General features: G+C 36.4%; 1 protein-coding gene across 2 annotated transcripts in view; it reads left to right on the top strand.

Moving 5' to 3' along the window:
• The window catches only part of PRKG1 (protein kinase cGMP-dependent 1), a 1,342,290-nt gene that overhangs the window by 1,241,480 nt on the left and 81,557 nt on the right, over window positions 1–19,253 (top strand). The gene's annotated exons all lie outside the window — the stretch shown is intronic.

Here is a 19,253-nt window from a genome sequence, read left to right as displayed (position 1 = left end):
AAGTCAAAGGGACTTTTTATTATTTTAGGAGAAAGTCAAGGATGAGAACTTTGCTTATGCAACCAATTGAATTAATCTTTTTCCAGATATCAATAAATATCACAGCCTCCACAGATTTGGTAACTTTCTAAGATATTAAATATTTATATAAAAAGAAAAAATATATATATTTGTTTGGATGTATAACTGAGTTTGCATTAGAAATTCCTTTGTTATATTAGAATTTAAGGAGACAGAAACCTCATCTGTGAGTTTTAAAAAACATAATAAGCTGTAGATTTTTATTTTCATCCAAGCAATTTCCCCGTAAGACAGTTAAGGCAAAAGGCTTTGCAATATCCATGTTACTCTGCTTCTATTAATTTTCATCTTTGTTAAGACCTTAATTTCATTGCTCTTATAATGAGAGTCAGGGTCTCTTCCCTTTGGCCTATAATTTTTTTAGTTGGCAGGAAGTGCGGTAGTTAAGAGTGACTGCTACTGAGTTCTCCAAGAGCAACGAAGGCTCCAGTTTTCTCAGCCATTTGCCCAAATCTCAATCTTCATAGAGCAAATATTAAAGGAAAAATATGGCACCTTAGAAATTGTCCATTGTGGAAAAAGCAAAAGGAAGCTTTTTCTCTCAGAAAACCGATACATTTTACTTAACTATTTGACTCAAACATCTTAGAACTATTCCAAATATTGGGCCAGGTGCGGTGGTTCTTGCCTGTAATCCCAGCACTTTGGGAGGTAAAGGTGGGTGGTTTACCTGAGGTCATGAGTTCGAGACCAGCCTGGACAAACATGGTGAAACTCCATCTCTGCTAAAAATACAAAAAAATTAGCCACGCATGGTGGCGGGTGCCTGTAATCCTAGCTACTCAGAGGCTGAGGCAGGAGAATCGCTTGAACCCAGGAGGCGGAGGTTTCAGTGAGACGAGACTGCACCAGTGCACTTCAGCCTGGACAAAAAAAGTGAGACTCCATCTCAAAAAACAAACAAACAAACAAAAAAAAGAACTATTCCAAATGTCATTTAATCATTTAATACTGTAGCTTTTTATTAACTAGAATCTTTATTTCAAGGGACAGCCTAAATTTCTAGTAAGTAAAAACTACCTTGTTTAACAAACAACATCGACAAATAAATCATATACAAAGCAAAAGGCAAATCTTCCTTTTTAGAAGCAAGTAATACACCAGTGTCCTCTGGATCCCTTCAGAGATTCAAATACAATTAACTTGTAGTTAAGTTAACGTTGGTTGCTTTTTTAAGATGTATGATTTTTAGAGGAGCAGAATGCTGAAAGTAAACAATAATTTGGATGAAACTCCAAGTAGAGTTTATAAGATTTCTCTAAATCCCTTTATGTGCATTGAATAATTATTTTTCTATTTTAAATGTCTTTCTAAAAGGTAGCTATATGTGTCTCTTATATTTGGTAAAGGTTAACATATATGTATCAAGAATATAACAAATAACTAGTTCTTTTTAAAGATTTTTTTATTTTGTTGTTTTATTTTACATGATAACAGAAAATTCAAACAGTACAATACAAAATAAAGAAGAAAACAAAACACCCCCAAGCCTCACCACCAAATAACTAGTTCTTCACAGAAATGGTTAGTTCTATTAGCTGGAAACATAATTTCCTGTTTTTGAAAGATCAACTATTATTCTACACCATTTATTAGGCCACTGAACATATTCTTATCTGTCTAAATAATTGAAGCGCCTAATAAAAAACAACCCTGTCAACTTAGACCTAAATGGAGGTGTTTTACCGTTTTATTCTTTCTCCACAGTTTCCATGGAAACATGACGGTTATGACAATGCAGGAAAGGAGAATGATGACTGTTATTCAAAGATAAAAATGATCACAGAACTAAATACTTAGGATTAGTAAGAACTTAAAAAGCACCATGGAATTACTATTTGAGTTATTCAAGTAGTGAAGGGAAAATTAAATACATGTTCACCATATAAGGTAAAACACAGCTAATATTTTCTCCCTAAACTTTCCATTTACGTGGCCTTTGTCTCTGGTTTTAACAATGTGAAGCTAAATACCAGAATAGTGTTTGATTAATGAAGTTCAATATTTAAAAACTAGAAAGTAAATTGCAATTTAACTATCAATGTTAAGAAATTTGAAAAATAATCTTTTTTTTCCTGTAATGTTTTACCTATTGACAATATTAAAGCACAATAAAAAGCTATATCCAGGTAATCACATTTTCATTTAAAAATGAAATATAGCAGAATTAACTATCCCAAAGCATCAGCCACTTGCATCAAGGTAATAAAACAGAACCTTTTACTATCCGAGCTAATTAGTATGAAATAATTAGGGAGACTACCTGAGGGCTTCCCTTACAGTGACACTTGTTGTATTTAATTACTGTGGTCTTATCTACCTCAAATTGAACTCTGAGAAAGTACCAGTTTAACACTTAAGTTAAATGCCTAAGAGAGACTTTACTGAAATGAATGTTTAGATGGTTTTGTGATGACAAAGAAATACATCACATCATTTGGTAAACTAGTGTTTTTGGCATAACTCCTGTATAAATGAAAATGGAAAGAGAGATGTATACAAAATGGAATGTCCAGAATACTCAAAGTGAGCTGGTTTAATGCCTCTGCTTTTCATGTTTCCTGTTTTTATTTTTTTTCTCTTTAGCTCAACTAATATTAGTTTGTTTAGAAGACAGCTAGCACCAAAATGAAGGTGTCGCTTTTGAGCATAGCTACCCATTTTAAATATTAATTAACCAAAACTATATCTACAATCAAAGAACAGGCATAAGATATCAGCCAGCATTCTTAGTATTGCTGGTCCTAATAATTTTGTGAGATGGATTTTTCTCTAAGTAGCAGAATTAGAATTGGTTGAGGATCCAAGTCTCTGTCTAAACTTCTTGATTTTCTTTTCATTTTTAAACTGTAAGTACAGATAGAGTTTATTAGTTTGTGCTGGGTTCCTTATGTTACTGGAAGATTGCAAAACACAAGCGTGTTTTTGAAAACCTGTCATTCTTATTTACAACCCTTCAAAATTAAGCTAAGGCTTTTAAATTTGTTAATTTTTATTTACTTTTAGTGATCCCTTATAAGTAATACCTCACATTGCTAAGCGCATTCTTATTGACTTCAAATTTTAGAGTGTCTGGATGATAATCAGTTTTTAATTTTAATTAAATATTTTATCAATTTTGAATTAATTGTATTTATGGATTAATTGTCCTAATGGAATCATTTAAACTGAAAACTTATGGTCAGATATTTGCTAAGAACATTTTGTGTTAACATATATGAATTGTGTATAGTCAGGAAAAAGTCTAACCCTATGATTTTCATGGTTCAAATGAAAACTGGAAAAATGGAAATTGATCCCAATTCGTGATACGTGTAATGGTTGATTAAATATGCAAAGAAATGTTTTTTGTTTTTTGGTTTTTGTTTGAGACAGAGTCTTGCTCTGTCGCCCAAGCTGGAGTGCAGTGGAGTGATCTTGGCTCACTGCAAGCTCCACCTCCCGGGTTCATGTCATTCTCCTGCCTCAGCCTCCCGAGTAGCTGCGACTACAGGCACCTGCCACCACACTCAGCTAACTTTTTTTGTATTTTTTCGTAGAGACGGGGTTTCACCATGTTAGCCAGGATAGTCTCCATCTCCTAACCTCGTGATCCACCCACCTCGGTCTCCCAAACTGCTGGGATTACAGGCGTGAGCCATCGTGCCAGGCCAAGAAATTCTTTAAGGATCATACTTGAGTCTTGCCTTTGTTAACATCTTAATTACCTAAAACATGCATTCAACAAATGTGTAATTCAAAATGTAGGTGTTATTCCCTAGGAAGTATTGCAAACATATGAGAGGAAAAGAATGCATAAAATGGAGCAAATTGGAAAGAAAATTAATTAAAACATAAATTAGAAAAACAAGGCTCACCAGCTTGCACTGTAGTCATCTGAAGCTCATATATTTACCAACAAGGAAAGATATTCATTTTCATTAGATGAAAGCAGGAGGTTTGGGAATTATCTAAAGAGACTCCAGGGTGTGTGTTAACTAGTAAATTACAGGTGAACTTGCTAATGCAGCATTACACTGCAGCAGAAGTAGAGCCGGTATTATTGGGGATTTGTGGGCAGATGGGCTCTATTAGAAGTAGATAATAATTATATAAATAAAACTTCCCTGGGTGAAGGATTCCCAAAATATTTTATATTATGAAATCAATATTTCAAAACTTCTTTGAAATAAGTTATTATGATAGTGTCATATTGAATAAATCTACTATGATTATATACTAATTATGATATAGACATTAATTAAATAGTAGAAAGTTATTTAGTGTAGCAGTATCTCTAAATTTGTGTTCACTTTAGACAATACTTTAGGCAATAATAGAAATAGCCACAATAGTAATAGCAAATATGATGTAGAGGCATACTTTGTGCAGGTTCACTACAATTTTATTAGGAAAACACTTGTAGGTTTCCATTTTATAAAGGATGAAACAGATACAGATAAGTTTTTTTTTTTCCCCCAGTTTTTGTCTGGACATTCAGACTTTTTTTGTGTATTTCCTTGTAAACTTAAGTAATCAGTGTTAGATCTCAGAGTTCTAAATTGAACTTTGCTTCATGAGATAATCTCTAAAGATGCAAAAGAATTGGATCCCTTCATAAATTCCACCCCAGCATGAGAAATGAGCTCATGTTGGACTTCAAACATAGTCTGGATAAAAATAAGTAAACATGTCAACTGAGGACAAGATTATACCAAGTGATTCTACTGCTTGTTGTTTCAAAGCACATTTTGATATAATCGGAATGATATCAAGAGAAAAGAAACATTTACTCATGACAAATGTGTCCTTGTGAAGACTGTAGAACAAGCTTCATCTGGTATGAGAAAAACCCCGAGGCATAGGTCACAATGCGGCACATGAAACCACCATAAAACTGAGACACTGACACGTTTATTCTGGCTGTTTTCCTCACTAAATCACAGTCCCACATGATTAGTCCATTTGAAAACTTTGAGTAAGTCTTCAAATAGCAGGGTGGTCACACTGGGTCATTATCCTTCAATTACACAACTGCAGAGGTGGGAGGGATCTCCAACTCCAGCTCCTTCATTCTGTAGAAGAGGAAACTCTTAGTTATTCTAGAGATGTGGACTGAGTCATCTTAATACCAGACTTTATGGAGACTTAAGAAATATGGCTTTTGAATATTACTATATTCATGGATGAAATATGGAACAAGTACAAAGCTTCTTCCTGCTAGTGACAGGTACTCTGGGATGTTTAATGTGCCTTTTCTGGTCACTAGGGTACCATTTAGAGCAGTGAAGCAGTTGATTTACAATATGGTGCACAGAGGAATGTCTCAGAGCTCCCTTTTACCCACTGGGAGGACACAAAGTAGCATTATTTCATTATTCATAGCAGTTCATCTTTGAGTATGATTCTATTCACATAATGCTGACAGAAAAATGCAAACACAATGTTATAAATGTTCAAATGGTTTGTTATATTTTGTCTAATGTCTTTGTGTTACCAAGCTTCTTCATCGTTTTCCAGATAGATACACATTAAAACTTGAACATCTGTAGTATATGGTTTCGAGAAACTAAATTTGAAAATTGCATCTCTTAAGGGTGTAATTACTTCACTTAATTGGCATGAAGTTTGATAAAGATTTGTTCTGTGGAAAGAAATAATTTGTTTGAGAACTTCATTGGTGACTGATAGACATAGTTTTTATGACTTAGCATCCTGTAATTGAGCCAAAGAAATTGTGTTTATAATGGCATACACAGTGTAATCTAACTCAGGAGAAAGGAAAAATAATAATTTTGTAATGGCTGAGAATGACTTCAGGAAGGAAGAAACAATGAGCAAATAGAATCAGGAAAATCTATAATAATTAGAATGATAATAAAAGAAGTAATGACATTATATTAGTTTTCTGTGGCTAATGTGACAAATTGCCACAAACTGAGTGGTTTAAAATAACAGAAATTTATTCTCTCACACATTTGGAGCCCAGAATTCCTACATTAGTGTCAGAGGGCCCAATCAGGATATCAGAAGCACACTTCTTCTGGGGGTTCTGGAGGAGAATCCATTTCTCTCCCCTTCCAGATTCTGGTGGCTACTGGTATTCTGTGGTTTGTGGTTGTGTCACTCCAATCTTTACCTCTGTCTTTACCTTTCCTTTTGGTGTGCGTGTGTGTGTGCGCGTGTGTGTGTGTGTGTGTAAGCTCACTCTGTTTCCTTTTTTTAAGAATACTTGGGATAGCATTTAGCGTCTATTTACAGGTTCCAGGAATTAGGACCATCTTCGGGGAACCATTTTTCAGCCTGCCACAGAGAAGTTAGCTGGATATGTTAGCACTGCATATCATGGCCACTTTTGCCTTTCAGAATGCAGAGAATGCTACTTTGTACACACCCAACATGACATTTGATGAAGGATGAGATTGGATTCCAACCATCCTTGCTCTTTCTTTTTTTTCCCAATTCTATTTCAATCCTACTTCTAACTTTTTTCTTCCTAGGCTCAATGTAGACAACATATTCTTTAAAGTTTTCAGGTATCTTTCCTTACCTTCTAATCCTGACATTTTGACCTAGGCATTTCTTTTAAAGACTACTAGGTACTTACTGTATTATCCTCCCTATTGTATTATCCTTGACTCATAGAAGAGTGAAGATTCTCTTTGTTCTCTTGGAGAGAAAAAAAAAACAAAACAGGAGAAATCGCTGAACTCTACATCCGCCTAAATCAAACACATCTTCACTCAAAGAGAATACTTGCTATGTATTCTAACCACACCCCCTAAATTGGGTGCCCAGGGTTAGAAAATTCCAAAAGGCCACTGACCACTCTCAGCATTACCCATAGAATAACTGTGTTTGTTTATAATTTAGGGAAAATTCCCAAAGAGTGCATTCACTGTCTTCTCATAACTATTTTCTGCAGAGATCTTCATGCTGAGACCTAACACTTCCATAAATAAGAGGTGCAGCTTTGCCAGAGTCCTACAAGAAGATATTATGAAACACTGGGAGCTTCTTGGAGTTCCCAGCCCAAAGCCCCCTCCCTGGAATTACTCCATGACCCCAGTCCAGATATTTCTCCCTCCAAATAAACATACCTCACGTGCATAAGGGAGATTCCCCGCGTCCTTTTTAAGGATGCAGACCTTAGGGAGCAGCAAAGTGTTTGTGCTAGGACAACCAGTGGAGCACTTACCAACTCTTTCTCCTGCACTTCCTAGAAAGCTTTGTAAAATTTATAAGATCATGAAAGAGAAATGTGGACTAATGAATATACATTTTTCAGGACAATTTGTTGGAATTGAATGCTTGGTTTGTGCCAGGCACTGAGCTAAGCGTTTTGTTTCTATTCTTTCATTCAATCCTTTGAGTTAGGGTCTCCCCATTATTATTATCCTCATTTTCTTGTTTTTGTTATATTTTGTTTGTTTGTTTTTAACTTTTAGTTTCAGGAGTACATGTGCAAGTTTGTTATGTAGGTAAATTGTGTTGTGGGCATTTGGTACACAAATCATGTCATCACCCAAGTAATAACCATAGTACCTAATAGGTAGTTTTGCAATCCTCACCTTTGTCCCACCCTCCACTATCAAATAGGCCCTGGTGTCTATTGTTCCCTTCTTGGTGTTTATGTATACTCAGTATTTAGCTGCTACTTATAAATGATAACAGGCAGTATTTGGTTTTCTGTTCCTGCCTTAGTTCGCTTAGGATAATGGCCTCCAGTTCATTTAGGATAATGGCCTCCAGCTCTATCTTTGCTGCTGCAAAGGACATGATCTCATTCTTTTTATGGCTGCATAATATTCCATAGTGTATATGTACCACATTTTCTTTATCCAGTTTATCATTGACAGGCATTTAAGTTGGTTCCATGTCTTTGCTATTGTGAATAGTGCTGCAATAATCATATATGTGCATATGTTTTTATGGAAGAGCAATTTATATTCCTTTGGGTATATACTCAATTATGGACTTTTGGATTGAACAGTAGTTCTGCTTTAAGTTCTTTGAAAAATTACCAAACTGCTTTCGGCAATGGCTTAACTAATTAACATTCCCACTAGCAGTGTGTAAGTATTCAACCTCACCAGCATCTGTTATTTTTTGACTTTTTAGTAATAGCCATTCTGACTGGTGTGAGATGGTACCTCATTATGATTTAGATTTGCATTTTTCTAATAATTAACGATGTTGAGCATTTTTTCATATACTTGTTGGCTGCATGCATGTCTCTTGAAAAGTGTCTGGTCATGTCCTTTGCCCACTGTTTAATGAAGTTGTTTGTTTTTTGCTTGTTAATTTGTTTACATTGCTTATAGAGTCTGGATATTAGCTCTTTGTTAGATGCACAGTTTGCAAGTATTTTCTTCCATTCTGTAGGTTATCTGTTTACTCTATTGATAGTTTATTTTGCGTTGCAGAAACTCTTTAGTTTAATTACTTCCCATTTGTCAGCTTCTTTTTGTTGCAATTCCTTTTGGTGCCTTCATTATGAAATCTTTGCCAGTGCCTATGTCCAGAATAGTATTTCCTAGGTTATCCTCAAGGGTTTTTATACTTCTATGCTTTGCATTTAAGTATTTAATCCATCTTGAGTTGATTTTTGTATATAGTATAAGGAAGGGTTACAGTTTCAATCATCTGCATATAACTAGCCAGTTGTCCCAGCACTACTTATGAAATATAGAGTCCTTTCTCCATTGATTGTTTACATTCACGTTGTTGAAGATCAAATGATGATAGGTGTACAACTTTATTTCTGGGGTCTTTATTCCATTCTAATGGTTTATTTGTCTGTTTTTGTACTAGCACCATGCTGTTTTGGTTACTGTATCCTGTAGTATAGTTTGAAGTCAAGTACTGTGATGCTTCTAAGTTTGTTCTTTTTGCTTAGGATTGATGTGGCTACTGGGCTTTTTTTGTCTCCATATGAATTTTAGAATTTTTTTTTTCTAATACCGTGAAGAATATAATTGGTAGTTTGATAGTAATAATACTGAATCTGTAAATTGCTTTGGGCAGTATGGCCATTTTAATAATATTAATTCTGCCTATTTATGAGCATGAAATGTTTTTTCATTTCTTTATGACATCTCTGATTTCTTTCAGCAGTGTTGTGTAATTCACTTTGTAGAGATCTTTCACCTCCCTGACTGGCTGTATTCCTAGGTATTTTATTTTTTGTTTGGGTGGCTATTGTGAATGGTATTGCATTCTTGATTTGGCACTCAGCTTGAATGTTGTTATAGAAATGAAACTGATGTGGGTACATTGATTTTGTGTCCCGAAACTTTGCTGAAGTTGTTTTTCAGATCTGGGAGCTTTCAGGTAGAGACTATGAAGTTTTATAGATGTAAAATCATTTACAGATGTAAAATGCAAAGAGAGATAGTTTGACTTCCTCTCTTCCTATATGGATGCCTTTTATTTATTTATTTATTTTTGTCTTGCCTGATTGCTCTGGCTATGAATTCCAGTACTATGTTGAATAGGAGTGGTGAGAATTGGCATCATTATCTTGTTCCAGTTCTCAAGGGGAATGCTTCCAGGTTTTTCTTATTCTTTATGATGTTGTCATAGGTAGCTCTTATTATTTTGAAGTATGTTCCTTCAATGCCTAGTTTGTCAAGGGTTTTTAACGTGAAGGGATATTGAATTTTATCAAAAATCCTTTTTGGCGTCCAATGATAAGGTCTTATGGTTTTCGTTTTTAGTTTCACTTATGTGATGAATCATATTTATTGATTTGTGTATATTGAATTAACCTTGCATCCCAGTGATAAAGCCTACTTGATCATGGTGGATTAGCTTTTTGATGTGTTGCTGGTATTTTGTTGAGGATTGTTACATCTATGTTCATCAAGGATATTGGCCTGGTGATTTCTTTTTTGGATGTGTTTCTGCTAGATTTTGGTATCAGAATGATGCTAGCCCCATAGAATGAGTTAGGGAACAGTCCCTCCTCCTCAATTCTTTGGAATAGTTTCCACAGGATTGGTACCAGTTCTTATTTATACATCTTATAGAATTTGACTGTCAATCCACCTGGGCTTTTTTTTGGTTAATTGGCTTTTTAATACTATTTAATTTTGGAATACATTATGACCTGTTTAGGGTTTCAGTATCTTCCTCATTCAATCTTTGAGAGGTGGTAAGTTTCCAGAAATTTATCCATTTATTGTAGCTTTTCTCATTTGTTTGCATAAAGGTATTATAATAGTCTCTGAGGGTTTTGTATTTCTGTAGAGTAAGTGGCATTGTCCCCTTTATCATTTCTGATTGTGTTTATTTGGATCTTCTCTCTCTTTCTCTAGCTAGTGGTCTATCATTCTTATTCTTTCAAAGAACTAACTTCTAGTTTTATTGATCTTCATATGGTTTTTCACATCTCAATTTTCTTCAGTTTAGCTCTGATTTTGGTTATTCCTTGACTTCTGCTAGCTTTGGGGTTGGTTTGCTCTTGTTTATCTAGTTCCTCTAGATGTGATGTTAGGTTGTTAATTTGTGATATTCTAACTTTTTGATGTGGCCATTTAGTGCTGTAAACTCTCCTTTTAACACTGCTTTAGTTGTATCTTAGTGATTCTTGTATATTAGATCTTTGTTCTCATTAGTTTCAAATAATTTCTTGATTTCTGCCTTAATTTCATTGTTTAAAACAAAGTAAATCAGGAGCATGTTGTTTAATTTCCATGTAATTGTATGGTTTTAAGTGATCTTCTTAGTATTGATTTCTATTTTTATTGCATTATGGTCTGAGAGTGTGGTAGGTATAATTTCATTTCTTTTAATTTTGTTGAGAATTATTTCATGGTCAACTATGTAGTCAATTTTAGAGTATGTGCCATATACAGATGAGACTAATGTAGATTCTGATGTTTTGAGGTGAAGTGTTCTACAGATATGTCTGTTAGGTTCATTTGGTCAAGGGTTGAGTTCAGGTCCTGAATATCTTTGTTAGTTTTCCACCTCAATGATCTGTCTAACAAATGGGGTATAGAAGTCTGCCACTATTATTGTGTGCTTACCTAAGTTTCTTTGTAGGTCTCCAAGAACTTGTTTTATGAATCTTGGTGCCCATGCATTGGATGCATGTATATTTAGGAGAGTTAAGTCCTTTTATTGAATTGAATATTTTACCATTATATAATGCCCTTCTTTGCCTTTATTTATCATTGTTGGCTTAAAGTCTGTTTTGTCTGAAGTTAGAATAGCCACCCATGCTTTTGTTTTGTTTTGTTTTTCATTTACTTGGTAGATTTTTCTCCATCCCTTTACTTTGAGCCCATGCGAGCTGTTGCATGTGAGATGGGTCTCTTGAAGACAGCATACAGTTGGGTCTTGCTTCTTTGTCCAATTTTTTGTTTGGTGCCTTTTCATTGTGGCATTTAACCTGTTTACATTCAAGGTTAATATTAATATGTGTGGATTTGATCCTGTCATCATGTTGTTAGCTGGTTATTGGATTTTTTTTTTTGAGTCTCGCTCTGTTGCCCAGGCTAGAGTACAGTCATGTAACCTTGGCTTACTACAACCTCCACCTCCCAGGTTCCAGTAATTCTGCCTCAGTCTCCCAGGTAGCTGAGATTACAGGTGCATGCCACATGCCTGGCTAATTTTTTATTTTTAGTAGAGACGGGGTTTCACCATGTTGGCCAGGCTGGTCTCAGACTCCTGACCTCAGATGATCCACCCACCTCAGCCTCCCAAAGTACTAGGATTACAGGCATGAACCACTGTGCACAACTGTTAGCTGGTTATTATGCAGACTTGATTTCATAGTTGCTTTATAATGTCAATGGTCTATGTATGTTAAAAGTGTGTTTTCTTGGTGACTGGTAATGGTCTTTTTTTAATCTTTGGCATTTCCTTAAGAGCCTCTTGTAAGGCAATTCTGCTAGTAACAAATTTCTTTAGCATCTGCTAGTCTGAAAAGGATTTTATTTCTCCTTCATTTATGAAGGTTTGTTTGGCTGGATATGAAAATCTTTGTTGGAATTTCTTTTCTTTAAGAATGTTGACTATAGGTAACCAGTATCTTCTGACCTGTAGGATTTCTGCTGAAAGTCCTGCCTTTAGCCTGATGGGATTCCTTTTGTAGGTGACCTGCTCTTTCTCTCTAGCTGCTTTAATTTTTTTTTTCTTTCGTGTCAACCTTGGAGTGACTGATGACTATGTGTCTTGGGGATGGTTGTCTTTTATAGTATCTTTCAGGGATTCTTTCCATTTCCTGAATTTGAATGTTGACCTCTCTACTGAGGTTGAAGAAATTGCCATGAATAATTTCCTCAAATATGCTTTGCAAGTTGCTTGCTTTGTCTCCCTCTCTTTCAGGGATTCCAGTGAGTCATAGATTTGATCTGTTTACATTATCCCATACTTGTTCATTCTTTTTAATTCTTTTTTCTTTATTTTTGTCTGACAGTTAATTCAGAAAACCAGTCTTCCAGCTCTGAGATTTTTTTTTTGGCTCAGCTTGGTTTATTCTGCTGTTAATATTTGTTATTGTATAATGAAATTTCTGTAGTGTATACTTCAGCTCCATCGGATCAGTTTGTTTCTTTCTCTAAATGGCCATTTCATCTTTCTGCTCCCGTATTGTTTTATTGTATTCCTTAGATTCCTTGGATTCAGTTTTGTCTTTCTCTTGAATCTCCATGATCTTCGCTCCTATCTATATTCTGAATTCTATGTCTGTCATTTCACCATTTCATCCTGGTTAAGAACCATTTCTGGGGAACTAGTGCAGCTGTTTGGAGGTAAGAAGACATTCTGGTTTTTTGAGTTGCCAGATTTCTTGCACTGGTTCTTTCTCAACTGTGTAGAGTGATGTTCCTTTAATCTTTGAAGTTGCTGTCCTTTAGATGGGGTATTTTGCTTTTAGGTTCTTTTATGCCCTCAAACCCTGGGGTTTATTTGTGGTATAAGATGGTTTCAGTTGACTGGCTTCATTTTTGGAAGATTTCAGGGGCCAGGGCTCAGTGCAAACACTCCTGGACTGTGTGCTTTAATGCTAGAAGGTTGGTACTGGGCCCCAGTTCTATTCTGTCTTCCCTGGAGGTTAGGAACCTGCTGCACTGGAGAGGCTGAGGAGTTTCCATTTTGCTGGCCACAACACTGATGGGGGTTGCCAGTCAAAGTGCTTCACCAGAACAGTGGCACAGTTATATGTGCTGGCTTTTGCATGCCAGCAGCCACAGTGCAGTGGCACAATGTGGTGTCTGCACATCAGCTTGGGCACAATTATGATGAAAGTGGGTTGGCAGTGTCCACATGTGCATTTGCACAGATGGTGGCATGGTGGGATACCTTCATGTCAACAGGGGCGGTGCAATGGCATTCATGCACACTTACACCAGTAGTGGCAGTGTGGCAGACTGTACATCATTGGGAGCAGGACTATGGAGTGTGCTCATGTTGCATGCACACACGTGTGCCAACAAGAGAGGGGAGGCAAGGTCTGCCTGCACTTGCATGCCCCGGAAAAACAGTAGGAGGGCTGTAAGTGACTGCCTGCTAGCAGAGCAGGAGGGCGAGGTTGCTGTGTGGGAAGGCTGTATGCAGGCTAGTCTGCTAGGGCTCCCTGATGGTCAGATTCCATCTGCTGGTGAGGGAGCTATGATGAGGGCCTCCAGGAAGCACCCTAGTTGGGCATCCAAGGCTGCATTAAAAGTGGGCATGGCCAGGTTGAAGCTCCAGTACAGGCCAGCAGAGAGTCAGGTACTCAGATCAGACTGGCCCCACCCCACAGCAAGACCAACCTGCTTTCTTCAGGTCTGGGTGATAAGCGTCCCTGGCTGTGCTCCACAGCAGCCATTCCTGCGCCAAACCTTGGAGCTCCGCATAGGCTGAAGTACTGCCCCTGCCACCTCTCTAAGCAGCAATCCCTGCTAGCTTAAGTGTCTGTGGGAGTTGTGGGATCTCCTGCAGCTGGGATTCCAGGGGTCTATGGCAAGAACAGATCACTCCTTACCTATTCAACCCACCCCTTCTCCAGGAATCACTGGGGGCCAGGAGTGAGTTCCATTGCTCAGCAGCCCCATGCAGGGTTTCCAGCTTACTCCCTCTTCAGCCTAGTGTCTGCATCCTCCCTTCTCCACTCTCAATACCTTCCCTCTGAAGATCTGCTTGGAGTGTAACTGTCTTTCCAATGTTCAAGTCTCTCAGTGGGAGATATTCCTCCTGGCAGCATCTAGTAGGCCTTCTTGGTGTCCCTTCCATCTCAACCTCTATTATCCTATTTTCCAGATGAGGAATCTGAGGCTCAGAGAGATTAGATGACCTCACAGATAGCTGTGGAGTTGAAGGCTACACTGTGAAGCAGCCATGGAGTCAGGATTTGAAGCATTCTGTCTCCAGAATTTGTCTTTTTAACCCTAACCACACTGTCTTGTGGCCATAGTTATGATCTTGTTATAGCCTTGCTTTTAATCTGAGAATATTCATGAGTCACTTTGAATGTGAAAGTCTTCCTTTCTTATGTTACAAATGAAAGGCACTCAAGATAAAAAGGAAAACATTCCCTTCAAAACTGCTTCTGAATCTTCTGTTGGTAGCTCAACCATGGGCTATGAAACATATAAACTATGATATTTTAGATCCTGTCATAATTTAAAAGTACTAATAAGACCTCTTCTGCAAACAATTCTGTATAGCATAAACACTTTTTGTCTATCATAATTATCACATCACAGAAGTATTATGGTAAAATGCTTTACCGTAAAATCCTGCAGCATCATATATCTGCATATTTAGACAGCTGAGTTCATCTTTAAATCAGCATTACCAAATCCACTTATGAACAACCGAAACAAATCCACAACCACTCAGAGCTAACACTAGGACACTTAGACACCATTAATGTTCTACTGGGAGTTTCAAGTAACACTGTATCCATTAAGAGAAAGGAAATTGTAGAAAGATGATCTTTAAGGCAACGACAAGTGAAACGGCAAATTATTTCTGCCCTAAAGGCAATAATTTTTCCATTTGGTCGTGAAATATTGGCTATATTGTTCTTTGAAAAGCCTGTTCTTTAACTAGTATTGTATAATTTATATATTCTACATAATTTATGTTGTATATAAGTTTATGTATAGATATATTCTAATGAAGTTTGCCTACAGCTAAATTACTAGCCTCACTTCAAAACACAATACTAAGACTTTATTATTTAGAAGCCTTTAAAAGTTTGCCTCTAAACGTTTTGTTTGTTTTCACTGAAATATTTTTAATAATGTAGAAAATATGCTTAAGAGAGAAAAACTGATTTCAGCACATTTCTAACTATATTATATTTGAGTAAAACCCTAACTAAAGAAAAATGTTATTGATAAGTTGCCATTAAGCTTCTCTTACCAAGAAGAATATTGCCCTGGAGTAGGGGTCCATAAATGTTTTCTGCAATGAGCTTTGTAGTGAATATTTACAGCCCTCCAGACCTACTTAGCTCTGCAGTTGTAGTACAGAAGCAGGCAAAGGCAATATATAAACAAATGGAAAGGATTGTGTTTCGATAAAATTTTTATTTATGGAGCCTGAGACCTGAGTTACATATAATTTTCATATGTCAGGAAATATTACACTTCTTTTTATTTTATTTCCAACCATTTAAAAATGTCATAATCATTCTTAGCAAACTGGCCACACACACAAAATAAAACAGGCCCAGTCTGGATTTTACTTTGAGTTGTCAATTACTAATTATTTCAAAAGAATATTGTATTCATGTTAAGGGCCTCATTTAATATTAAAAGTAATTTTTGCAGGGAATTGATGAGCAGGTGAGGAGGAGAGTACTGAGAATATGAAAGGAATTTTAGAACCTTTTTCACAAAAAATATTTTGCTTTTGACAGATTTTTTTTTTTTTTTTTTTTTTTGCCAGAAAAGTCATAATCTCATGAGGCTCAGACTTTATCCAAAACTGAAAACTTGATTTTCCTCAAACCTGCTTCTCCTCTGATTTTCTCTATATCACAAAGTGGCAGCACCATCCATCCCCTTCTCCCTCATCACCCATCTCAAATCCATCAGCAAATATGTGTGCCTGTTCCTTCTAGGAGTCCCTAGTTGCCACCACCTATTAATACCAGCACTCTCTCTCACCTGAACCACCATGTTAATTCCCAGTTGACCTCCCCTCCTTTTGACTCTCTCCTCAGCAACAATCCATCGTCAGCAACATATCTTGAGTTAACCATTTGCAAATCAGAAATCTGATGATGGTGCACATACTAGCTGCAATCTTGGCCAAGTTAACGAAATACCTTAAGATTCCATTTCCTCTTCTGTAAATGCAAGGAGCAATTATCCATGCTTCTGATTTGGTGTGAAGATTAAATGGCTATGTTTAACATTTAGATGATGCCTATTCTGCAATTAATGAACTAGGGCCCATAAGATGGTAGCTACTATCATCATTAGCATTGTCATCATGTTGTCACTCTCCTAATTAAAATGAATTGCTGTTAGAATACAATCAACACGTGTCATCTCAGGTCTTGCAGAAGCTACCTGCCTCTCCTCACTGCATTCTTTGAAAGCAACTACCAAGGCTTTTGATCCTCTATAATTTGCACAGGGCTAACTCATAAGGTACTTGATACATGTTTGCTGGATAAATGGACAGAAGAATGAGTGGGCCTCCTTACTGACCACTTAGAGTTTGCTGAATTTAAATGACTGTATCAGAATTTGAATAAAATTAGCAGATATCTGTGAGATTTCATTTTCTTTGTTTTATTCCATAAATGTTTATAGAAGACCAATATTTGCACACAGTGGTGAAGGAGACAGGTTTATTTCTCTCTCTCCTGGAAGCTATATTCTAATAAAAATATACAAATAAATGCATTAACAAATAATCTACCATGAGAATTGTTATAGAAGAAACAAGCAGAATTCTGTGATTGCGTAGGGTGTGAATTTGTGGGAAATATTTTTTAAATGAGTGGTCAGGGAAGGTGTCTCTGAGGAAGTGACATTTACATTAAGAATCCAGTGACAGGAATAGGAGGGTGCAGCTGTGATGGTCCCGGAGAGGTTGGAGTGCATGAGAAACTAAAATAAGATCTAGTGGCCGAGACTTAACAAGTTTCAAACATACTTGTGAGTTTATGCAATAAACTTATGCAATAACATAATTGCATAAGTTGTCATTTAAAAGTACATATCAAAAGTATATACATCAATGAGTCAATATACTTAGTTTCTTCAGATTTAGTTTTAATTTTCTTTTTCATCAAAACATTCATCATATAAAATAACACCTCTAACTGGTGCCATCAGTTATATAGTAAACATTTTGAACATGTGTCAGCTACTGCACTAAGCAATGAAATTCTACTTGGATTTCTTTTTGCTGCTACACTTCACTTTTTAAGAGAAAGAAGCAAATATCATCCAAATCAGTTATCAGATAGTCTGTTTTTTTAAAGTTTGCAGTTTTTATCTTGGGATCTGTATGCACATATCATGTTCTGCTTTACTTTCTTCCTGGGGAACAGTCCCCACAGGAATTCATGTTGACCCTGATGCACTGCAAGGTCTTTGATACAAGGGAGAGATTATATTTTACTCAGTATTCTAACTATATCCAGACAATACGTAGAGACATATTCAAGAAATTTTTCAAAACTAATTATTTAAAGAAAAGCACTTTGGGAGACCGAGGTGGGCAGATCACGAAGTCAGGAGATCGAGACCATCCTGGCTAACATGGTGAAACCCCATCTCTACTAAAAATACAAAAAATTAGCCGGGCGTGGTGGCGGGCACCTGTAGTCCCAGCTACTCGGGAGGCTGAGGCAGGAGAATGGCATGAACCCGGGAGGCAGAACTTGCAGTGAGCCGAGATCGCGCCACTGCACTCCAGCCTGGGGGACAGAGCGAGATTCCGCCTCAAAAAAAAAAAAAAAAAAAAAGAAAGAAAGAAAAGCATTTCTACCTTTAAACAGGTTAAACCTTCATAATCCAACGAACAAGGACAGCCTATAACCAGCCATCCGATTGTAGGTTTTGTTTGTGAGTTCAACTGTCACTTAGTTATTTATTTCTATTTAACAATTATGCATGTGTTTAGAAATTGCTACTATCAGATGGTACAGTAATGATATTTTCGTGGGCCAAACCAATAGATTTTCGCAATATATAGTTAATTCAGAGAGATAATTCTGCTGAATTGTCTTTATTACAAATGTGGACATTGATTAACACTTCTGAAATGAAGTTAAGTTTAAAAATACACAAATACCTATCCTGTTAAAAAAAAAAAAAAAAAAGAAAAGTAATTCAATAATTGGTTAGTAAAGTAACATGGGGGTGATGAATGTTACTACAGAAAGTGGAAGATATGAATGCACAATGATCTGCTAATAACTGTGTGATCTGTGGCAATTCTACCCCTCCAGGCTCAGTTTCTATATCTAAAAAAAGAGAAAAAAACTTGTACGAAAAGATTTCTATAAATCTTATATTTCTAAAGCTACAGGAATTCAGTACCACTTACCTGAACATTGGCAATGTGTTTTAATGCAAACTAACTTTTTTATTAAGTGTTAAAAACGTTTTTATTACTGGCATTAAAAGAAAATCTTTAGACAAATTTAACAGAATTTAATTGAGCCAAGAAAGACTTGCAAATTGGGCACTCCCCATAACCAAAATAAATTCAGAGCAACTCTGGGACTGCCCCATGGTCGGATAACATTTATGGACAGAAAAAGGAAAATGAGGTACAAAAAACAGAAGTGAGGTACAGAAACAGCTGGATTGGTTACAGCTCAGCATCTGCTTTAGTCAGACTAGGTTTGAGCAATCAGCCACCAGTGATTGGCCAAAGCTCTCTGATTAATACAAGAGTAGGTTACAGTCTGTTTACATCTCATTAGGTTACAGTTCACTGTATGGAGAAAACTTTAGGGTGAACTTAAAATAGGAAAGGAGGCGGCTTTAGGCTAGGCTTAATTTAATACTGGTAATTCACTTGCCTCCTGAACTGTTAACGTAACTACCATCACAAACTTTAACACCTCCAAGAAGATAATTTTTTTTCCTCTTCCTTGATTTTTTAAAAAAGAGAGAATTAAAAAGATAACATATACTTTCTCATCTCATATACTGTAGCTTTCCTATATTTTCATCCATATGGCTGGTGCGGGGAGAGGGATGGTGTAGAGGGGAGAGAGA

The sequence above is a fragment of the Theropithecus gelada genome, chromosome 9 (assembly GCF_003255815.1).
Source record: "Theropithecus gelada isolate Dixy chromosome 9, Tgel_1.0, whole genome shotgun sequence".
In the NCBI taxonomy this organism is placed as follows: Eukaryota; Metazoa; Chordata; class Mammalia; order Primates; family Cercopithecidae; genus Theropithecus; species Theropithecus gelada.
This window is presented reverse-complemented; position numbering and strand designations above follow the sequence as displayed.